Source organism: Nyctereutes procyonoides, unplaced genomic scaffold (genome assembly GCF_905146905.1).
Source record: "Nyctereutes procyonoides isolate TBG_1078 unplaced genomic scaffold, NYPRO_anot_genome, whole genome shotgun sequence".
Classification (NCBI taxonomy): Eukaryota; Metazoa; Chordata; class Mammalia; order Carnivora; family Canidae; genus Nyctereutes; species Nyctereutes procyonoides.
The window spans coordinates 21,000,925-21,026,570 of NW_026575134.1; positions in this window are offsets into that span (position 1 = coordinate 21,000,925).

Consider the following 25,646-nt stretch of genomic DNA (forward strand, 5'->3'; position numbering starts at 1 on the left):
ACCATAATAAAGCAAATATCTCAATAAACCAAGTCAAATTAATTTTTTGGTTCCTCAGTGCATATAAAAATTATGTTTACAATACTGTAGTCTCGTTAAGTCTGCAATTATATATTAAAAAAACAATGTGCATACCTTAATTTAAAAATATTTTATTGCTAAAAAACATTGACAATCATCTGAGCTTTCAGTGAGCCATAATCACTGATCACAGATCACCATAACAAATATAATAATTAAAATTTTGAAATATTGAAATATACATATAATAATGAAAAAGCTTAAAATATTATGAGTTTGAAATATTATCCAAAATGTGAGACAGAAACACAAAATGACCAAATACTGTTAGGAAAATACTGATAAACTTGTTCAACACAGTGTTGCTACAAACCTTCAGTTTTTAAAATATGCAATATCTATGAAGTGCAATAAAGTTAAAGACACAATTAAAGTATGTCTGCAATTATTTATTTTTTTAATTTTTAAAATTTATTTATTTTTTGTCTGTAATTATTTAAAATCATTATGATCACATTTCTTTAATGAAGCATGGTGAAAACAATATATAAGAAGACCTAACCTTGTACTGAAATCAAACAGTAAAGCTAAATCCTGGACGTGAAAGCAGAAGTAGTAGATGTGAAGAGCTTAAGGAATAATGACCTCTAGGTATCCACAGAGCTGTAAAAATCCTAGGCAGATTGGTGTTAAATCTCAATTGGCAGGCAGAGGATTGGGATTGTATTTGGTAAATATAGAGATGAAAACATGAAGTTATCATGCAAAACGTAATACCTGTTAAGATATTTATTAATTGCTAGGTAGTGTTCTAAATCTACTATTATTCAAAATCACTTAATTTTCATAATATTTTTGTTGTGTGGATACATTTTATCCCTGCTGTATAGAGGAAGAAACTTGGCAAGGAGAATTAAATAACTTGCCCAAAATTACATAGTAAGCAGGAGAGCTAGAATTTGAAGTGACTCCAGAGGCAGCTTGCTTAGCCAAAGAGTTTTACGGTCTCACTAGATGGACTGCGGGGTGATGCTAAGGATTTAACATTATTTTAAGTTTACATTATTCTAAATGCATTTTAAAAAGTGGCATGAGAATTTACTAAAAAAAACTGTCAAGGAGAGAAAAGAGAAACATAAATATTTTATATTAAAAATACTCTGATGACTCATTGAGGAGTGGAGTCAAGAAGCTCAGTATATCTCTGGGTGCAATAATGGTGGCTTAGGTTTGGATGCACCAGAGATGTTGTAAAGTGAATAGACCTGAGAGCTACTCAGAATTTAGAATTCAAAATGGTTAGTTATTGGTTATATTTGGATGAGGGAGATGTACAAAGGAACTCCAAGGTTGCTGTCATAAACAAATTTGATTACTAAATTATGCACAATACAAGGCCTTAACCCCCAAAAAGTAAATATTCTAGCGTGTACGTCTAAACATGGATATTGTTTTTATACTCCATGGAGCTAATGACCACATAAAGCATGTACAGTGGACACTCAAGGACTCAGGGACCTCAGATTAAGAAACTCTCTGTATCACAGATCACACAGAAGTTAGCTCTGCTGCTAGTGGAACCAAGTTTCAGTCCTTAGAGAATAGAGTTGGATCATCAGAAATTAGTCCAGATCATGAAAGTAGTGTTCAAGGCAGGATGAAGTATGGATTCAATCCAATAGTAGAAAACTCCTAATGTGAATACAGCGACCCCAAGAACCAAAATCCAAAGAGTAAATTCTGTACTTGAGCTAGCAAGCAAAGTTTAGAAATTAAATGTCATGATTCTAGAAGTTGTGTAACAGCTGTGGCAGACACCCAAGAAAGTACATGGCTCAATGCTCATTGGTATTTCTCAAATATCCCTGTAGGTAACATATAGCCTCATACCACAAATTTATAATCACTGCACATGATTCCTCTGAAAAGTCACTAAAAATTTGTCTCATTCTATGCCTGCTGTGACTGTCCTAGTTCACTAGAGCGTAAGTTCCATGTAGCAAAGATTGTTGACTGTTGTTCACTTCCGTATCTCCAGCATTTAGAAGAGTATCCAACCTCCGAGCACTGTAGTAGTCCCTTGGTAATATTTACTGAAAAAAATATGAATTTCCTGTCTCCTTTGTCTTGAATACAATATAACAAGATAATTTCCTCCTCAGTCACATTTTAACTATACCTTCTGGCAGGCCCCAGAGAACAAGATATGAGTAGATGCTTTCAATTTTTTTTTTTGTCTTGTCCTTCCAGCTGTTATAGAGTAGCTTGTAAGACACAACTTCTCTTGTTGAGAACAACTATAAAAGCTATATAAAGTTGTTTTAAAGTTATTTTTTAAAGTTGTTAGGAGGATTTAAAAAAGCAACTAAGGCAGACAGGATTTGAAGGGCTAAGCTGTTGAGACAGTAAAACACATTAAGGTAAGCTCCAAATTCTTCAGAGTTTCAACCCCAGGTATTTGTATATATGTAACATATGCAGGCTGATCAGTAGCTCAGCCCTCTTGGAAGCTTGAAGAGGGTGGGTAAGCAAAAAATGAAATTGAGAACTACAAATTAGTGCTACAAGTCATAATGATAATTTACAACTGAAGGGCTGAAATTGCAGTGTTAAGAAGACAAAAATTAGAGCTAAATGCCTAATAGAAAAGAAGACACCTGGAACACAACCCAGACCTTTATCCGACACTTCTGAAGGATCTTACCGAAAAAGGAAAGACAAACAGGATCACTCTCCTCAATGCTGAAATATAGCCTCAAGTCCTTTGATGTTAATCTGAACCTATTCTGATAAAATGCCAGATCAACAAAGTCTTCCCTGAAATAAGATAATAGGACTCGGAGAATGGATAATTTGCATATACAATAGCTACTAAATCAAGAATAATTGTAGACATATGAGGAAGACCAACCAATAAAACAAACAAACAAACAAACAAACAAACAAACAAAAAACAGGAAGACCTTGAAATCATTGGAAAGGCGATCCATATATAACTTTCAGTCATGAATTTTAGATGTGGTCAAGATAATAGATTTTTTAAAGCTAAAATATTTCTCCAAGGAACCTTAGACTGACTGTTAAAAAGAATCAAATAGAAGAAATTCTAGAATTGAAAAATACAATAATTTTAAATAGGAATTTGGTAGATTGAGGTTAAAAGCCAAATAGACACTGTAAAAAGACAAGTAATAATCTGGGAGGGGGCAGACCGGGTGGCTCAGCAGTTTAGCGCCGCCTTCAGCCCGGGATGTGATCCTGGAGACCTGGGATCGAGTCCCAAGTTGGGCTCCCTGCATGGAGCCTGCTTCTCCCTCTGCCTGTGTCTCTGCCTCTCTTTCTCTCTGTCTCTCATGAATAAATAAATAAAATCTTTAAATAATAATAATAATCTGGGAGACTGAGCAGTAGAAATTGTTCAAATGAAAGGTGAAACAAAAAACACAAAAAGTGATAGTTGCATCACAGTTAAAAGTTCTGACATCCAGATAACTGGAATCCTAGAAAATGAAAAAAAGAAGGGGGCAAAGCCAATATTTGAAAAAATACTGGCCAAAAATATTTCAAAAACTGAATCAGACCATCAAGCCACAGAGTAAAAAAGCTGTACAAATACCCAACAGAATAAATGCCTAAATCATGCCTAGCCATAGCTTAATAAAACACTGAAACCCAAACATTAAGAGAAAAATCTGAGAAGCACCCTTTATCTCTAATGGCCAATAATAAAGCTGCTGACAGTTTAATAGAAACAGTAGAAGACAAAAGAAAATTGACAATTCAAAGTGATAAAAGAAAGTAACTGCCAATCTAAGACTTGATCCAAATGGGGTTTCACAGAGTATGGCGGGAAACCGTAGATGGCTGAACGTTCTTGGCACCAACACAGATTTTTACCATGTGAAGCAAGTGGCAGCAGAGGCTAGAGGGAGTGGGGAGGGGCTCCCTGGGCCCTCGCGGTGTGCAGGTGTGTGCGGCCTCATGCTCTTTCTGCCTGCAGGCACTGGCCACAGAGGGACGCCTGGGCCGGGGTTCAGGCCCTACGTAATGGAGTACGGAGAGTTCCCTTCCAGTTGTCCACTGAAAAGAGACATTGTCACTCTGTCCGTGTTTTCCATAAGCATGGCATCCCTTCAGTCACCTCCTGGAGGAGACCCTTTCTGCACCAGCTGAAAGCAGATCATGTACCTGCCGACAGTTTCTCTGGGTGGGAGCACTCTGGCTGGGGGGGTGGGGGGTGGGGGGTGGAATGAATCCATTCTGCTTCCTTGGGCCACAATGCCAGGAAATGCAGACCCATCAGGCCGAATGACCTCCGAGTACCGATTCTCATTTTGCCAAATTCGGGCCTTGCAACAGTCAACGTTCCTGCCTCCACTCAGGCATTTGTCTTTCCTTCCTCTGCCTGCCTCAGTCTTGCCATCTCCGCATCACCAGTGCCATCACCAGAACTTTTACCATGTGTCCTCCGCTCCTCCAAGCCATGCATCTGCTCATCGTCCATCCCAGGGCAGCAGTGTCACGACCTGCAAGAGGACTAAATGCCATGTACTTGTGCTTTCAGCATTTCCTACTTTCCACGTGAGAGGCCCTTCAGCCTCCTCAAAGGAGACTGACTGAAATCCTATTTCAGAAGGATCCAGCAGGGTGGCATCCAGCAGTGGCCCAGAATGGCTTGTTGCTTATCTATGTTGGGCATCGAGCAGCCTTGACTGTCTGTCTTTGGTCTAAGGTATGGCAGCAAAGATGTCAGTGGGTGCAAACAGCTGTTGTTTGCTTTGTGCTGTTGAAGCACAGCTGCCTGATGTGAACAAACATTCAGAACCGAATATATGGTTAAAACTCTGGTGGGCAGCCCAGGGGGCTCAGCGGTTTAGTGTCGCCTTCAGCCCAGGGCCTGATCCTGGAGACTCAGGATCGAGTCCCACGTCGGGCTCCCTGTATGGGGCCTGCTTCTCCCTCTGCCTGTGTCTCTGCCTTTCTCTCTCTCTCTCTGTCTCTCATGAATAAATAAATAAAATCTTAAAAAAAAAAAATCAACTCTGGTGCTTCAAGGATAGAGACATCATCCTCATTGACAGCCTGAGTGGGCATCTGAATAGGTTGACTGCCATGTTTTGCTTGGGTAAAACTGACAAACATGGAAATCAATTAATCTCTGGATTTGATACGCATTTCCATCCACATGACACGTAAAAAGACATAAGACAGCTGCGTACCATCACCTGGTCTTACCACTCACTCTAGGTGCAGCACTTCTCTCAGCTTCTTAAATAATTGGATGGCAATTTCCATAATGCTTCTGTACCCGATGTGGGAACCATTAGTGTGAAACTGGGAGGGGGTGCTCCAGACACAATATTTTCAATGGAACACGCTCTCGGCCCAGGTATGGCTTTGCTTAACTGATGCAGATAATCTTGTGATCAGCAAGGAATCAGCAGAGTGGTTATGGGAAAGTATCCAGGCGAGGTGGTCATCAAAACAGCTACAAACCATACTAAATTATTCCATTTGCAACTTATCCCCAACAGGTGGTGAAGCAGTAATTTCCAATTTGAAGATTCATTTGAGGATGGTTCCTGCCACCTGCTAATAGCAGTTCAAACTAAATTTTTTGTATCAAGTCCCCGAATGGACGTATGACGTTGGATCCCTCTGAAGTTTATTTCTGAGTTCTCATTAAAAGAAGTCTGCTTTCATTGTTCTATTTCTTAATTGCAATGCTTCAGAATCCATTTGTTTTATGCGCCTCCCCCCAGTATTGTGGAGCAAGTCTTGTGTTAAAAGCCCAGTGTGACAGTGTCATGATGTAGTAGTGTCTTACTGGTTTTTTAATACATCCTTTTGGAATAAAAAAAAAAAAAGAAAAGAAAAGAAAGAAAAAAAAGAAGAAGAAGAAGCACCCTTCAGTGCTCAGGAGCTTTTCTTAGTTTAGACATAGTTTAGCACTCGGTACAAATTTCTGATTGAAGACTGAAGATTCATGTTCTCCAAGGAACAGAACAGAGAGATAATAATAATAATACTTTGAAGATTTCAGAGACATGATATTCCGTCCCTCCCAAAGCCACGCCAATTGCCATCAGGAAAGCAGAACACTCCCTCGGGACCCTCAAAGGAAGAGAAGCTCTTGCTTCCCAGGGAACATCAGGCAATGGAAGGCGCAGAGGAGTCTTAGCTAAGGGTCAGCTTCAGGCCTGCAAAACAAAGCCTGGATGCCTCCGTTAGGAAGGTGGAGATTCAGCCCCACCCACTATGATTTGAGCACAGACTATGGAAGATGGAATTTCTAAAGAAAAGGAGAACATTAAATGCACTAATTACTGAAAAGAGTCTGTATTTTTAATTATTTTGTTTAAATACTTTCTAATATGGGCTGGGGAACATTTTGAACGTATCTATGTTTGGTTGCAAGTATAGTAACTAATTTCTTAAGACCCGGGAGAAAAGATTAGAGTGAGTAGCGTCTCTGTTTAGTTTTGTTTTGCCATAAGAACTAGGAGAGGCAGGGACGCCTGGGGGGCTCAGCAGTTGAGCATCTGCCTTCGGCTCAGGGCGTGATCCCAGGGTCCTGGGATCGAGTCCCATATGGGGCTCCCTGCAGGGAACCTGCTTCTCCCTCTGTCTGTGTCCCTGCCTCTCTCTCTCTGTCATGAGTAAATAAATAAAATCTTAAAAAAAAAAAAATTTAAAAAAAGAACTAGTAGAGGCAAAATGCCCCCTGGTCAGGGTTTTCTTTCTCCACATAATTGTTGCTAAAATGTGTCAGGAGAATTCAAGACAGGAGTCAGTTGTGTAAACTGAGTCAGAAACCTTCAACTTTAGTTCTGAGTTGGCTTTTTTGTGTGTAAACAGAGTCAATAAAGGCTATTTCAGATGAAGTGTGTCATGTGTGAAAGAGGCTGCAGTTTTCATTTGGGCCTTTTTGAGCAAGTTTAATGGTACTACGTAAAAAAATTTTTTTTCAGAATCTGTGATTTGTTCACAGTAATATTATGCAATTCTGCTCCTCAGGAATATGATGAAATATCCATATATAATATAAAGAATTGTGTTTTTCATTCCTGAATATAAATTTTCTCTTTTGATTTTAGTAGAGGAATGGAATGATACTGCTTTCTTCCAAAAGGGAAATAGTAAATATTTTAGCAATAGGATTTACTTTTTCTTTGTAGTAGTTAATATTTGAGATTATATGGCAATGTTTCAGGAAAGATTAGTGCTTTGCAAAGTGGGTAGATCTACTTTAAAATACATTTGTAACTTTAAAAAAAATTACATGCACAAACTTATTGCAGATGTTTTTATATGTTTGAAAATGGTTTTGTCTCATCCCCTGTGTTATGAGCAAAATACACTTGTGTTTGAAAAAAAAGATCGAAGGGGCCCTCGAGTGCCTCAGTTGGTTTAGCGTCTGACTCCTGGTTTTGTCTCAAGTCGTAATCTCAGTGTCGTAGGATCGAGCCCCATGTTGGTGTCTGTGGTCACCATGGAGTCCACTTCAGATTCTCTTTCTTTCCTTCCCACTCTTTCTCTCACTCTCAAGTAAACAAATAAAATAAATCTTGAAAAAAATGAATGCAAAATAAACATTTTTCAGAAAAAATAAAACCTGAGAAAATTTGATAAGGTAGACGTCTTCTAAAGGAGCTCTTATGGCAGAGGAAAAATCAACTGTGATGGAAGCATAAAAATTCAGGAATTAATAAATGAATATCAGAAAGGGGAAATAAGTAAGCAAATCTGAGTTAATTTTAATTGTATAAAACAATAATAACATAAGAGTCAATAGACTTGCCAAAGAGAGCACAAAAGACAAGAGGTCTAACTGAGCTAGGTCCTGGCTTTGTCTTGGAAATGATGGAAATACAAATGTACTTCCCATGGGCTAAGTCACAGATGTATACTGCTGTCCCCAAGGTGACTGTCAAAACAAACGTTGAAAAGACTGTATCATCAACAGCTATCAGAGGGTAGAGTTAGAAGATAATTAACAAAGAACCTTCACAAGATGAGGAAAGAAAGGAGCAAAGGAGCAAAGAAAAGGAGCAAAGGAAAAAAGGAACAAAGAAAAAAATAGTGCAAGGAGATAAAACAGTAAAGGGATAACTGTACAACTAAAGGAATCACTAACTGCATTACAAGTAAGTAGGTTAAAAAGCCCCGTGAAAAAACAAGATTGTCAGATTGCCCTAACAAATCTACTACCTTGCTTACAATAATACACATTAAATCTAAAGATGCAGAGGGGCACTGGGTGCCTCAATTGGTTAAGTGCCCCACCCTTGATTTTGGCTCAGGTCATGATCTCAGGGTTGTGAGATAGATCCTTGCATCAGGCTCTGTGCTGGGCATGGAGCCTGCTTAAGATTGTCTCTCTTCCTCCTTTTGCCCCTTCTCTCTCTCCCTCTCTCTCTCTCTCTGCCTCCCCACCCCCATCCTTGTCCTGCTCTCCTTCTCTTAAAAAAAAATTAAAGATTAAGAAACATTTACAATTCAAAAAGAAATATTTTAAACTTTTCCATGCAAACACTAGCAACAACTATTGAAAATTTGTGTAGCTATACAATATTAGACAGACTTGTGGCAAAAAAAAAAAAAAAAAACATTATCTGAGATGGCAATGGATTTTACCAATGATAAAAGAGTCAATCTACCAAAAGATATGAAATTCTAAATTTGCAATTAATAACATAGTCACAAAATAAATAAAACAAAAATCAATGTAATTATAAAAAACAAATAGAAAAATCAATAATCATTGTGGCAACTTTTATTTTTTTATTTCTTCAAAGATTTTTATTTTTTTATTCATGAGAGACAGAGAGAGAGAGAGAGAGAGAGAGAGAGAGAGAGGCAGAGACACAGGCAGAGGGAGAAGCAGGCTCCATGCAGGGAGCCTGATGTAGGACTCGATCCTGGGTCTCCAGGACCACACCCTAGGCCAAAGACAGGCGCTTAACTGCTGAGCCACCCAAGTGTCCCATATTGTGGGAACTTTTAATAGTTAATAGTTCAAGTAATTGATGGAACATGTAGAAGAAATAATCAGTGTAGATTTGAATGACATTAACAAACTAGCCCTACTTGACATGTATAAAATAATTGTAGCAAACTCACTATTTTCATGTGCAGATGAAACATTTACCAAAATGCTGGAAGCAAGTCTGAATACATTTAAGTACATAAATAGTATAAAGTATATTTGTAAATCAACCAAATTTAAACAAGAAAACAATAAAAACAAGATGATAAAATTTTTCAAAGAATTTTAAAAAGGGAAAACTTCTCATCATGCTCTATGAGATATGCATAAGTGAGATACCAAAACTTGACAAGAACATCACAAGAAAGGAAAATTATGAGTCAGTCTTTCTCATAAGCATCATCACAAAAAAATCAAAACAAATATCTGCTAATTGAATACAGACATATATGAGAATTTCTGAATACCCAAAAACAAGTAATTAAAGAGTATATTCTTAATCTGAGATAAAGCATGAATGAAACAAAAACCTACAGAAAACATACATATTTATATATTTGTTATTATAACATGTAACATTATAAATATGTATGTTTATAATCTTCAAAAACAAATACATATACATTTGTGAAATATTAGAAGTATCCCCCACAGCCCAAGTTTAGAGACAAGGGTACCCATTATCACCATTTCTACTGATTATTGTTCTAAATATCTTAGCCAGTAAAATAAGAGAAACAATAATACTGTCATTGTTTATAGTCAACATGGTTATATACATAAAAAATCTAAAGCTATCTATAAAGTGTATGACTATATCTATAGATATAAAGTCTAGACTTTATAAAGTGTACGACTCTACTACTTTTCTATAATTACAATTTTACTATTGGAGTTAATCAATTAGAAATGGTGATGATACAAGGTTAATATAAAAATCAATTATAATGGCTTATATTATTGTGAATCATATATATATATGTAAACAATAGAGTACAAACTTAAAAAGTGCTACTTATGGAGCATAGCAATACGATATTCACAATACCTCAACATTGAACACTACACTTCCAAGGAAAATTAATTACCCAGAATGTATAATGGCAATAGATATACTTAATAATTAGCAGAATATCCACATTTGTTTCCTGCTCCGTGGAATGAGGACCATTATGACAGCAAACAAAAAAGTGACATCAATTGCAACCACCCCCATTCCCACTCCAGTTATCCCTGAGTCAAAAAACAAAAGCAAAAAAAAAAAAAACACACAAAAAACAAAAACAAAACAGCAATACCATATATCTGGATTGTTCAGGCCAGGATTTTAGACTTTACCCAATTCCCATGTGCACTCTCGGGCACTCTGAGTGAGGTTCTCATTTAAGTCATTAGTGTCTGGCTTGGCAGGCAATGCTAGACTAACTGTTCCACATTCCGCGGGCATTTTAATGTGTAGAGAATGCAGAAGCTAAACCCTAAGATGTATGGGACTTGTCTACAGGATTTTAAGGTTTACCATCCATCTTATGGTCTCAAGTTGCCCCTGGATTTGTGAATTACATAAATTCTGGTAACATCCTAGAAATCGGAGACTTTTAGATCTCAGCTTCACTGAGAGAAATGTTATAGTTTTTATCAATGAACAAATAAATGAAAGGAAGATAAGTCTATATTTTAAAGGAATGGATAGTCTTCTTGGGTTAAAATAGAACTGACAGAAATTACCCAAACTTCCATCTAAGAAGATAATTAAATGGGGATTTGATGTAACACTGTGCCGAGGAACCAGGTTTCCTCAAAGAGAAAATATAATGGTTTATAAAAGATGCTGTGGAGAGAAAAGACCAGTTGGTAATAGAGAGTGGGAGGGGGTGAAGAAGACAGGGTGATTCCGTTGCAAGAAAAGAGATATCATTTGGTAAAAGTTATCAGTTGGAGATACAGACTAAAAAAATTACATATTGAAGGGAAAATTTGACTTGTCCAGGCCTAATTACTCTTAAAAAGATAAGTAAAGGAGGAAAATGTGTTCGGTGTCACTAAATCATATTGAGTCGGATTGCCCCGTTGGAGCAAAGTCTGAAAGAACACATTGGATCATTCTTTCAAGGCAAACTTAGATCCAAAACATGATTGCAAAGTACCTCATAAGTCTTCACAGCAGGAGCAATTAGGAAACTGTATCCTTTAAGACTGAGACATCTAGGCCACATGATTACAGAAAATATTTCACTGACTTGAAAAGGGAAGGCCAGGGATATGGGAATAAAATATCCAAGGGATTATAAGGTTACCTTCATATTATAGATGGGGCTACAGACATTACCTATACAGAAGGGATATATGACATTAAGTCCCTTAAAGAAGTCCAGAAAAAGAGACACATTGAAGCATAGGAGCTAGAGGTGGGAAGAAAAAGACAGATTGGTTTCTAGACCTGGGTGATGTCCTGATGGAAGGATATCTGCTGGGTGTGACTCTTCTGCATCAAGAACTTTAAGATAGAGAAGATTGACTTGGACAGTAAATGATTTTCAAGTTCTTGAACTAATTTTCTCTCTCTATCCTATGGAAGCCGACACAGAACAATAAACAGAAGCTATTGGAGTGCAGGGAGGGGCGCCTGGGTGGCTCAGTTCGTTAAGCGTCTGCCTCAAGGTCATGATCATGATCCCTGGGTCCTAGGAGAGAGCCCACATTGGGCTCTCTACCCAGCGGGGAGCCTGCTTCTCCCTCCCCCATCTCTCCCCTGCTTGTGCTCTCTCTCTCTCTCTCTCTCTTCCTCCCTCAAATAAATAAATAAAGTCTTTAAAAAAAAAAAAAGAAAGTGTGGAGAGGAACAGATACTGGGGCAAGAAAGAAAATGAGAGAAAGCATTCTGACCCAGTTTTAGTCCAAGTATACTAAAGATGAAAAAGAAACAACTGGAACTTGTATTTACTCAGCTAAACCTTCCTTACACAAATAATGGGTACAGAGAAGCAATAGTGGGCTCACCTCGCTGCTGCTGAAAAATGACACAGCTGAATGAATGCCGCTCGAGGCCTCATGCAGCACAAGTTTTTCAAAAACTGAAGGAAGTCAGGGTGTGAGGGAGCCAAGCAGCACCAACCTCTGGGTCTAACATGCGCCGTGGAGCCCACGCTGCAGAAGCATCACCTGCAGACTCAGTTCAGAAATCTCCTGAGAACAAATATGCAACTGACACCAATGTGGAGATGAGGGATAAACCTTCCCCAGGAGTGAGGTCTGATGCCTGGGATGCCACGTCACATGAGGAACGGGTCAGGTGGGGGGGGTCTGAATGTGCTGGGCAGGCACATTTAGTGCAGGCTGCCCAAAATGCCATTCTCTGAGGGGAGAGAGAGTAGATGCATCAATGACTTGCCCCCCCCCCCCGCCCCACCGGGAAAATGCACAGTGCCAAATAGGCCATTTGAAAAGAGAGTCTGCTAATTAAGTGTAAGAGCCCAAGTTGTAAACTAAGGACAACGAGCCCAGAAAAAAGTTTATTATTTGAAGCAAAAACTAATTTTCTCCATTTACTTTCTCATGTGAGACACACAGCATCTCCACTTTATATTTTGGAATTACTCTACAGTCTCCTGTGTGCCTGAATTAATTAACTTTAGGAGCTAGGGTTGGACATTTTTATTTTTATTTTTTTTTATTTAATTTAGTGGGCAACGGGACATGTGATAACCATCTTATTTACTCTGCTGATTCCTGAGCTCTTTTAAAGTGAGGCCCCTGAGAAATGAATTAGGACTCTGAGGCTCTAGAGAGACCCCTGTGATCTCCTGCAAGAGAACCCAGACTGCAGATGCTTAGAGGTCCTCTGTGCAGGCATTGGGAACATATTTGGCTGAAACTGAGCAAAACAAAAAATCAGAGAGAATTAGTTTTAAACTCTAATTTCAAACTTCACCTCTCATGGCCAAAAAAAAATTTAATTTTGTTCTTTAGCCATTCTTTATTTTTCCTTTAGCCATTCCTACTCTTGCAACTAGTAATCAACAACTCAGCCAAAGTCACCCTCCTAAGACTCCAGAAAACTGGCCACAAAGAATTTCTACTCTTGCATGTTTGTGATAGGAAGTGTTTGGTAAAGCAAGCAGTTTATTGTGGGGTTTTTTCCTCCTCAAAAAACATTTAAACATCAAATTTAAAAAATCATTTTTTTTTCTGCTCATCTTACTGGTCTTGTGTGTGTGTGTGTGTGCATGTGTGTGTGTGTGTGTATGAACAGGATGAAGCAAATTTCTTCTCTTTTAAAAGATGACCAGCTGGACACACTTATATTTTCAATGTTTCCTGGTACAAATTTGGAAAAAGGTAAGATAGCTCCTGAAATTAATTTAATACAATAATGAACAATAATGGCTAACATTTATTAAAGCGCTTATTAGGGTGGCTCAGTCAGTTAGGCATCTGCCTTCGGCCCAGGTCATGATCTCAGGGATCCAGGTCTGAGATCTGGTTCCTTCCTTGGCAAAGTCTGCTTCTCCCTGTCCGTTTGCCCCTCTGCCCTGCTTGTGCACTCTCCCTCTCTTTCTCTTTCTCTCTCGCACTGTCTTGTTTGAAAATAAATGAAGAAAATCTTTTTTAAAAAGCACTCATTAATACCAGATGCTATCTTAAGAGCTTTATAAATACTAACATATCAAATCTTCATTACACCAATATTAAAATTTCACTCTTACCAAAAGCTATGTGTCTGTTTTTGAGAAGATGAATATTAGAGTCAGGACAGTACGTTTGCTGTGCATAGAACTTGATAAAAGACATTGTAATTTTCAGAGCCTGGCTAGAAATTTCTAGCAATGCTGTTCTATGCTGTTTTTTGTTGGTTTGCTTTGTCTTTTAATATATGGTCACAAAAAAGAAAATCATCTTGGGTGAGTTAGTGCACATCTAGTCTAACAAATTACTAATTATGAGATCTTAACAAGCTCATGAATTTAATATTCTTTCATTCTTCAATGGTTTTATGCAAGAAAGTATTCCAAGCACTGAGGAAATGTCTATGAAAAGACAGAGGTGGGTGGGGCAAGATGGTGTAAGAGTAGGGTCCCCAAGTCACCTGTCCCCACCAACTTACCTAGATAACTTTCAAATCATCCTGAAAATACAGAGAGAAGTCACTGCTCTCTTGGAGACTATATTCTATGAAAAAGATGTATAGCAATCAGACAAACATACAGTTTCTTTTTCTTAATTTCTTTTTTGATGAAATTTTAAAATGCTACCTATTTTATGGCTGTTGCTGAGTTAAATAATATATGGAAAGCATTTAGTACAGCAAAAATTATAGCTCTACTGTGGCTATTACTGAAATACATATTTAACTTTTGTTTGAATCTCTCTGTGTATACAGCTTTTTTCCTGCTTACAAAGCAACACATGCATACTTTAACAAAATTTAAACAATATAACTGACTTTCTGAAGCATTACACAAGGAATCTCAGTTTATCTTTGAAATTCTAAGTCCTCAGTGTCCCCAGGGTTCACAATATTCTATTGTCTGTTCAAAATTGTTGCCTTCATTAGTAGTTTTATGGAATTTAAGATAAATATTTATATTAGAAAGAGTTTTTATTGAAATGATCCCAAATCAACATATGCTTTGTCATTTGTGATATTCCCCCTAGGAAGTAGAATGAATCAAAAACTGCCAGCCAGATGTAGAACTTATTTAGTACTTAACAAAGAGTTTATATTTGAGGCATTTAGCCATAACCATACTTCAGCTATGTTTTTGTCTTAACACATTTTTTTTCTAACTCTATGCACATAGAGAGCTTCAAACATATATCATTTATTTTGACTCTCCCTCTTTCTCTCTTTCTCACTTTTTTTTTTTTTTTTTTGGCTGTAACAGATTTTGGTAGTGACAGTATATATAGTTAAAAGATAGTAAAGAAAACTCAGTAGATTTGCTTTAATCTGATAAATGACATTGCTCATAGGGAACTACCTCAAATTCAAATGGTCATTTATTTATGAATATAAAAACATAGTGAATTGTAAAATATTGCTAAAGGTACTTTATCCTGGTCAGAATTATACAAAGGACTGTAAGTTTACCCCTTATAAATCAGCAGGTAAGTTTATTTTTAAATTTTTTTGTATAAATGAACTTAGTTTATTTTTAAAAACAGATATACTAAAGGTTTTATTTATTAATTTAATAGTCGTTTTATGACACTTAGTGTGGACCAGTGTTTTGAACAATTTACAAATATTAACTCAATTAAGAATGAATATTTATAAGAACCTAAACAGGAAAGTCCTAACATAGCCCCTATTTTACAGGTAAAGAAACTGAGGCAAGAGAAGTAAATTTTCCAAGGTTACACATCTAATAAGTAGCCACGCCAGTTTCAGCACCAGCAAATGGGCTTCAGAGGCAAGGTTTTTAATCAAAGTCCTCTGTTGCTTTTCACTTGAAAATCATGTAGACAAGGTCCCTTATGGTAGTAAAAGAAAAGCCAAAGTTGGTTTTGTTTTATACTATAAACCTCTGAACATTCACTATCCCTTTTAAAAATTATTATTATTTCCATTAGTAGCCATGTTCTAAAATAATTCTTGTATTTCTTGTTGGGGAGAAAGACTTTCCTTTGCCCTTCTAGGTCCTTCTAGCTGGACTAAGAATCGAATTGACATGAGACAGGGTAAAAAGAAAAAAATTTAATAGCTTATGTATGGGGAATCCACACAGATAAGAAATTCCAAAGACAGTCTGACAAAATGAGGAATATATGTCAATTAGAACTAAGGAGAAGGGGATGAGGGTCTGGGACTTCAAAGGGAAGGAAATCAATTCACAGGAAGATGAAAAGGAGTAAATGTTTGGTAAACAATTTTGGCTCCTGACTCACAATGAAGCATAGAGGACTGATATCAAGCAGGCCTTGCTAAGTTCCTGCCTGTCTACCCTATCTAGTTCATTGTATAATGTAGTTACTGACGTGGGAAACAAAGGTAGAATAGAAATTATTAAATTTCCTTACTACCTACAGCCCACTGACCAGTCCTTGAAACAGGCAGAATAACATTCCTCTAGGAGTTCAGCTCCCGTAATGTTGAGACTTTGCTAAGGGTAAAAGGCAGTCCTAGCCCGATCCCCAGGATCCTGTAAGTCTGTTTTAATATATAAAAATTCCTTTAAAAAATAAATAAAAATTCCTTTAGAAATTTCCTTTATCTCTAGACCCCCAGGATACGTGTTGGTGATCATTCCCTTAGCATATGGCCCACTACATACATCTGAAGGGTCTCATGACTGAGGTTTTTATTAGATGGTAATAAATGACCTTTTCCCAACCACAGCCTCAAGGTCCTAGAAACCCTGCTTCCAAAATCCCTTAGAGATTTACAGTATCCCTGACTCCCTCCCAACTTGAAAGTATATAATGGGCCCCTCCTCGTGACCCCAGCACAGCTCTTTCTGTCCATGAATCCTGTCCCTATGCTTTAATAAAATCACCTTTCTGCAACAAACAATTCTCAGGAATTTTTTCTTAGCCATTGGCTTCAAGCCCTAATATCTTTTCCTATGGTGATATGTGTTTTCCAGGAGTAAGTGCTCTATCTAAATTCTTTTTAAATAATTGTGGAAGAGGTAAAGTACTTTTACTGGATCTGCTGGGTTTTGGTTAGTTTTAAACTCAAAAATAATCTTCATACAAAAGTGGTCTATCTTGGGGCAGCCTTCTTTGGCCCCTGCCTTCTCAACAGTTATCATTTGATCTGCATAGTTACAGAAGTTGACGTTGTAAATGAACTAACTTGAGCTTCCTCTGGTGAATCAGGGATAGAAACTACACCAGGTGGAGTTGTCATACAAAAGAAACTTTATTTGCAACAAATTAGGAGATCATGGGGAATAAGTTCAAAAGCCCTGACTCCCCGAGCAAGCGTAAATGGATTTCTTTTATTTAAGGTTAAAGTGAACATAAATAAAGGAGCCTTGTTATCATATGTAGAGGGAGCACAAGGTGGCTTATGTGCCCTAAGGAAACAGCCTGTAAGTACATTGTGTGTTATCTAAATGAGGGCTCTCCTCCTCCTCGAATGGAGATATTAGTATTATAATGAGGTAAAGGTAACCATTGGTCATTCCATGGGTGGCTCCACAGTCCATCTGTGCAAGTGTGAGTCAAGGATTAAGTTCAAACTACTCTAAGGACAGGCCTGGACTCTTTGGGCAGTTGTCACTGCTTAAAGGGTGGTTTTGGTTTCCATCGCAGGGTCTTTTGTCTGAGTTAAGAGATAAGCTAGAAAGAAGAGCTTAAGGAAAAGTGTGAGACAAAGGTCTGGGGCACAAGCAGGTGAGCAGTAAAGGTCAGGTCTAGCTGGCGACAACAGGACTGTGCGAAGAGGCATGGGTTGATATAACAGCACTAATTAGAATGTTCAGATATCTACTCTCAGACTTTTTACATTCTCGGTAAAAAGGTAGGATGTAAGAATTTTATATGTAATACCAAATTTAAAAATGCACTGTGTGAGAATTGGCAAATAGTATTCTCTGAGAGATTTGGACTCAGACAACAGTAATTATAAGTAAAGGGGAGGAGAATTTATCAACCCCAAATATGTAACTCTGACAGGAGGATTATTCTGAGCTAAAGGCAATCAAAACCCAGCAGATTCAGAAAAAAATCTATTTACCTCCCTCCTCACTGCCTACATTTATATTGGAAAGTGATTCTATACCAGGAAGAAACTGTTACCAAAGATACTTTTACACCTGAGAAACTTATCTGCTTAACACAGGAATCTTGGTTTTCTAAGTATCTCTTCTGCCTTCCTGTGAGTGACTTTCTTCCCCTTGGAAATCCTGAACCCCTATTTCTTTCCTCAATTCAGTTCAATATATAAGCCTCAATTACCTGACTGCCTTGTGAGTCTTCCTCTCTCCATGGGTCTCCACCATGGGTCTCCACCGTAGGTAAATGTGTTCATTTTTCTCCTACTACTCTGTCTTATGACAATTTAACAGAGCAGCCAAAAGAACCTAGAAAGGGAGAAAGAAAATTTTCTCTGCTCCTACACAAGCTAATTTATTTCATTAGCACTATATCCAAAGGAAGGTTGTATAGGCCTGGATATTGACTTTAAAGTTCAAGGTTTTTTTCTTAATTTTTGTGAATCATCATAGCTCCCTAGCAGATTTTAGCTATGACATACAGTTATTAGCAATAACATAATAAGATCAATTGCTTATATTAGAAACCAGAGGGTTTTGTAACCCTGGTCCACATACTGATTAGCCGAAAACTTTGGAAAAGAAGAAAAGAAAAAATGTCAAAGAAAAGAAAGGACATATCTCAACTAATTAATAAACTGAAAGCTAAGGATTATTGACTAAATTATAGGTCACACTAATCTGGATAATTTTGCGATTCTAATGGCAAGAGGAAGGGGGGCAGGAACATACTGTTTCCTTTAAGCTCCTTCTAGCTGGACTAAGAATCAGATTGACATGAGACCAATTAGCAGGAGGAAATGAAACTTAATAGTGTACGCATGAGGAATCCACACAGGCGTGGAAATTCTGAAGACACTCAGGCAAAATGAGGCATATATGTTATCATGAACTAAGGAGTAGGGTGTAAGGCCTGGAACTTCTGAAGAAAGTCGTGCAGGTCACAGAGCAGTAAGAACAGATGTCTGCCCTGCCGTACAGATGGGCCATTCAGATAATATTTATCTCTGCTAATAACACTTATTGTGGGAAGGACCCCAATTTTGACTCTTCTATGTTGTAAAGGGAGGGGCAAAAGTTTCTTTTGGGTCCATAGGGTCTCAGTTCCTTCAACTCAGAATAATATTTGTACCAACATGGCCCATTTAGGGGCAGCCTGCCCTTGGCCCCTATACTAAAGAGGAATGAAATAACGAAATCAACATTAGCTATGAATACCTTGGCATTTTTAGCACGGTAATGTAGATACACCATTAATCATTCGCCACTATATCCTCACTTTGGGACATCGTGTTTTTACCCAATGATCTATCATAGCTGCTAACTCAGGAAATGAATGGATAAGACCTAGCACACTGTCCTGGCCTACCACTCCATCCTGGGAATCCTGGGGGAACGGGGGATCAAAAGCTTAGCTCCTGGCTGGGTTTGCCAACACTGTTGCCAAACAAACTTGGATAAACTCATCACAAGAAAGCCAGTAACTCAAGAGACTAAGATATGGAAAAGGGCAAGGGAGGAATTTATTTTGGGTGTCACCAGCTGGGGGAGGTGGCAGGCTCCAGCCTCAACCACTGACCTAGAGGTTTATAGGAAGAGGTTCAGGGGGTGATATGCCAGAGAGCACGTGATCGTGGGCGTTGGCCTGTGTCCAATCCACCATCATGGGCAGGGACAGGGATGCGTGGGGTGTGGTCTTGTAGGCATTTTATTGCTATTGGGGCTTTTCTGGCTGGCATGTTCCCATCACTGTAAAACATCTTCATCAATGCATCAAGAAAGTGCAGTAAGAAATAAGCACCATGAGTTAAACGGTCTTGTCTATTTGTGGTTTTAACGACGGGGGGCTTGCTGACTATACTTTGTTACATCATTACCACACGCTCTGTGATTGGCCCTGAATCCGGGTCAGTTGCTTGCCAAAGCACAAAATCTCCTCACTTGACTGACAAAACTGAATAGATCTACAAAGCTGTTTGGAAGTTTAATCTTGAGTTCCTTTTACTGAATGTTTATCAAAAGTCTATCATTATTGACCAGCAATGATGAATTGGCATCCCAGTCCCCTTCCTATATTGGTCCCCTGATTAATATAGAATCTAGATGACCAGAGAACAGTCTATTTGGATCTTATTAGGTGTATTTTCCCCCTTGGAAGAGTTTCCCTGGAATGTTTTTCATTCAACAGTATTTATTTAGATCTTAAAATATTGTGAGGAATGAAACTCTTTACTACAAGGATTTGGAGAACAGTGTGCATTACTTTAAGCTATATTTTCTTTATTAGAACACTTAGAACAAATCCTTTTCTGGTTTTGGCATCAAGAAAGCCCTGCCTCTTCTGAGTAATTTTTGAGACTAAACTATATGTCTACCTATAGGTTCCTCTTTGTGTTGTTTGTTAGGAAGCTTTTAAAAATGGCTCCCTCCATTTATCATGCTTCTGAGGCAGAGTTTTGCATGTTTTATGTTGGTCTCAGCTATTGGCTAGGAATGGCCGGGGCACTCACTTGGGCCTGGACCGCTTGTGCTGAGTCCCCATAGACATTTCTCCAACAGGAGACAATGTGCGTGGAGCAGCCCTCGTGATTCTCGTTACTACTAAAAATGGACCTCACCAATAACCATCAGGGAACTTTGAAAAAAACTTTTATTACTCACAAATCCTGGAAGGTGCATGGCACACCCAGGGTCACACAAAAGAAAATCATGGGTAGAAAGAGAGAGGGCTCTGACCCGGAGTTTTGCTTTTATTGGGGTCAAGTGCAGAGTGCGTAGGATTTTGTGGGTTTACTTTTTATTGGTGAATTTAAAACCTAAGAACAGGAATTAAAATGTGGGAATGGAAAAGTGGAGGTCACTCAAGGGGTGAGTTATCTAGGTCATCCAGAGCTTTCTGAGAGGGACTTCATGGGTGGGGTGGCATGGTTGTTTATCTAGTTGTATAGCTAGCGATGTATTTATTTGAGATAGATGTCTTTGAAATGGATGCCTCCACAGTCAAAAGCTTAATGTCAAACACTTACATTATAATCAAAAAAGCTAATTGTCAGGCACTTACGCTACATTCCACTAACCTCATCTTTGCTAAGTGTTATGTTGTTCTCATTTTCTTCCTTTGGAATTCTCTCTCATATATTCCTTTTTCTTTTTCTTTTTTCCTTTTTTTTTTTCTCCCTGGGAAGATTGTGCAAGCCCCTCCAGGGGGAGATATCACAGATGCAGTCTCCATCATAGGAGTGGTGCCCATAGAAATTTCCAGCCCCAAGTATGATGGTAGCACTGACCTGGAGAAAGCTGCCAGATAGAGCAAGGTCCACAGAATGGCCTGGTAAGGAGAGAAGAGAGAGAGAGATCTTGGTGATTTAGTCTTTCCTGGACCCCAGCCTAGGGGAAAAAAGAGAGAAAGAGAGAGAGAGAGAGAGAGAGAGGAGTATGAAATCTGAGGGGAGCCAGTGTATGAGAGGAGCAGGAGACTTGGGTGGCTTCCACCTTCTGGGCTGGTTTTCAACCCCTGCCCTTCCCTATATTCATCCAATAGATGCCACCGTGTTTCTCATAAATGCACATAACGACTCCAGCCAGCCCCGCCAGCCTGGCAGCTGGAAGCCGGCTGTGCCTCTGTGGGGCTCTCACACAGATCCATTGTTATTTTCCCCCAGCTGTGTTCTCCACAGAGGGTCTGACCCCTGCAGACTGCATTTCCCAGACCGCACTGTGTTGAGCCACTTTTGGAAGACTAGTTGGAGTCCAGGGGATGCGAGAAGCCAGAGGACTTCCCATGTCTCTCTGTCTCCAGGGATGTCCTCAGTGACCCTTCTTCCCTGTGGCCCTGCTTCCTGCCCAACGCACCTGCAGTGGGTCTAGCTCCTTCAAGACTCCAGTCCTTACATCCCACTAACACAGCCTCATCCCCATGTCCTTTCAGCTGCTTCCTGCTCTTGCTAATTTCTGGGTTGCCTCACTGTCCCCTACCTAGTTGGCTGCTCTTCTAGGTGATCACCTGCATAAACAATTTCTTCTATTAAATTTATTAAAACCTGATTAGAGCAGATTCAGTTTTCCTGGTAGACCCCAACATTATCTTGCTGGATTTTGTGTATTTCCATATAAGGTAACTTAAATCCTGTTGGAACACAGCAGAATCTGGATAGATAGGGAGAGAGGGGAGAAGAGGATGGCAGAGGTGGGGAGAGATGGGGTGATGGTGGGGGGCAGAGAGACAGAGACGGGGTACTCTACATTTGGGTGTATACAGATTTTGATGGCATAATTGATTTCAGAGTTGCATTATTCAGACTCAGGGTTTTAAATTCATTTATGCTTTCTTCATATGCTTCATAAGGTTGTTTTGAGAGAATGTTAAGAAATCTAACTCATGAAAAGAAAAGATTAACTGTTTTTGCATGATTCTGAAAGTAGCTGCAATCTTATAATACTTTCCATTTCTCATTTGGATTTATTTTCAGCATTCTTCAGTCTTGCCTAAAATAACATTTCTTGCTTACATACTCTTACACTTTGAGTCAATTCAAAAATTATGTGCAAAATCTGAGTTTTTCAAAGAAAGACACACTTGTTTCTTTTTAATGTCATTAATATTAATCATTCCTAGAAGCTCCTGATATTAACATATGGAGAGCATAATGGAGATATTATAAATCTGTTTAACCTTACAGCAACCTAACAGCTGTCTTATTCCAAATGCAATCCAGATATTTTTTTCAGGATCTTTTAATGAGACATACTTGTATTATTATGTATACATGATTTTAATGCTTTGTTAGGAGTTTACATTTTTTCTTTTTCTTTTTTTTTAACATTCCTTTCTGACATGCCATATGTCAAGAAAAAGCATGTGATGTGTGAGTTGTAACTCTTCAGTAGCAGATGTACGTCCATTGGAGACCTTGGGTTTCCTTTTGTTAAATATTTATGTGACATTCACACTACAAACTGCCTGTCTCAACAGGCAGCACTATTTTTTTTCCCTTTACACAAATCTTTATATAATAAATATATTGACAAAGGCAACTACCATTTTGCTAAATAATAATTATCAACATAAAAATCAGCAATCATTACAAATTATAATTTTAAACTTTCAAGACAAAGACTCTCTCCTCCTTTAGAAGCAAGGTTAAAGTTTTGCAGATTTAGGGATGCCTGGATGGCTCAGTGGTTGAGCATCTGCCTTTGGCTCAGGGCTTGATCTCATGGTCCCGTGATCAAGTCCCCCATCAGGCTCCCCGCATGGCGCCTGCTCCTCCCTCTGCTGGTGTCTCTGCCTCTTTCTCTGTGTCTTTCATGAATTAACAAATACAATCTTAAAAAAATAAAAATAAAGTTTTGCAGATTTAATTATGGTATGTATCTCAATGCAGCATTTAATTCTTTTTTTTTCCACAATACATGATTTTTTCTCATCTCAGTTAACTTACAATATATACCCCGTATCTTCCAGTAAGATTTTAGAAGGAATAAAATTAAATATAAAGACATTATAAAATTTTAAAATAAACTTAAGACTATATATATAGGAGTTGTTAAGCCCTAGACAAACTAAGAACCAGTATTAAGTGATAGGGGTGCCTGGGTGGCTCAATCAATTAAACCTTTGCCTTTGGCTCATGTCATGATCCCAGGGTCCTGGGATTAAGCCCCACACTGGGGTCCCTGCTCCGTGGTGAGCCTGCTTCTCCCTCTTTCTCTGCCTGTTGCTCTGCCTATTTGTGCTCTCTCTCTCTCTCTCTCTGTCAAATAAGTAAAATCTTTAAAAATATATATATTAAGTGATAAATAATAGCTGTGCATCTCCCAAAAATTAAGGCTGAAGAAGGCAAATATTATATCATCCACAATACTATATAATTCACTTTTTTTTCCTAGAAATCAGCTGGGAATTTACATTTTATGCCATTTAAAAATAGAGTACAAAATATCTTTAACTACAACAAAGTTATATTAAAATTAATTTTGATTATTCCATTAATACCTGTTTACCTAGAATTTTCCAGAAGATCAAATCACTCTTTTAATGGCAATTCTTCCATTTTATAGAAATTCTATGAGGTAGAGGATATGATATAAAATCAACATAGAAGACTAAGACTTAAGGTCCAGGCATTTTATTTTTTTTATGTACTCTTACTTAATACTGGAACAGAACTTGGAAAGTGTATTCAATGGATAGTAAAAATGTCCATGAGGCTGTCCTCATATGTCAGTGTCTTAAAAGAGCCTCTGGCAGGTATTGGATGGCAGTCAAAACATGATTGAATTCTCTAATAATTATATTGAATTTAGATATGTTGCTAATGTGAAATTAAATTGCTGTATATAGCAGAAGCAAGGGAGAGAAAGTCATCATTCTACTTTAAATTCTTAAGAATCGGATACTTAATCTCAAAGATAATTCAGAATTGTTGCTGACATTAGGTATCAGTAGTTGGATGTTAGCTTGTACTCAGAAAAGAGCTTTGGATCTTCTTAAATGCTATGAGAAAAAGTCAGAAGTATGAACTTTAAACCACAGGAGATATGACATTGTGAAACAAAAAATTAGGGGCGTGTTCATAGTTCTGTGGAACTCACAAAATGTCTAAACCACATAAAGAATTATACCAGGCCATGAAAAATTAAACCATAAAGCTGAAAGAAAGTTTTTTTTTAAGATTTTATTTATTCATTTGAGATACAGAAAGAGAGAGCACAAGCAGGGTGAGAGGCAGAGGGAGAAGCAGACTCCTGCTGACCAGGGAGCCTGAAATGGGACTGGATCCCAGGTACTCGGGGTAATGACTTGAGCTGAAGGCAGAGGCTGAATAGACTGAGCCACCCAGGCACCCCTGAAGGAGAGTTTTGATGCTATCATTTAAAGTCTATTGATTTGAATATTGGAGGACACGTATGGAATACAACCATTTTTGATTAAGTGGAATTGATACTGAGATGCCTTTGTTTTGTTTTTGTATTTTCATGGAGGAAAGGCATTTTTTCAATTCACTAGGGATCTACTGATTATAGATTATACAATAAAAAGATACACTGACAATCATTTAAGGTTGGGATTTTATCTGGGTATAACTGATACAATAACGTAAGTATGAAAGGTAACTAGTAAAAATTAAAAGATTAAATAAAAATTTGTACAGAGGAAAAGAATGAGAAAATTAATGCCAATGTTTAAAGAATTATTTTGATAAATTATTCTGTGTTAGCTAACTCAAGAGACTAGTTCAAGGAATTTCTGGGTGTTATAACTATGCAGAAGATAACAATCAATTTGTAACATTCCCAAGAGTAATTTTGGTTTATATCCAAGGGTTGACATGGTAACTGACAAAAAGTACCTTTTTCTATCAAGCTTTAACTTTGTACTGGTTTGAAGGACTGATAGTTGGCCAATCCATTAGGTTGGATGAAACTCCTTTTTAAACTACATTTATTGATAATTTACTTGCAATCCACTTCCAACTTTCCTCTTCAAAGATCTATTTTGCGATATTTTGTGATAAATTTTTGTATATTTAATGCCTACTGAGAGGGTGATTATTCAAAGTATGGAGGCAAAATCTTAAGAAAAAACAAATCCATGTGTTTTGGGGAGATGCCACAATTTAAAGAGGAGAATTGCTTTAAGCTTCAGTATTTGTAACACTAAATCTTAAAGACTTCTCTTTAAGGGATGATTCTAGCTTTCTTTTTCTCATATAAACTTAATTACCTTACAATCAGCTTCCAGTTACCTCTGCCCAATCCTACCGGATCAGAGTGCCCTACTGCTTCACTGCTATCTTTTGTCACTAATAATTTGATTTGGAAAAATCATAACTATGAATGCATGATTGGGGCCAAGAAAAATATTTCATAATTTTTAAGTAGTGGTATTACTTAAATTCATCTATTGTGTGTTT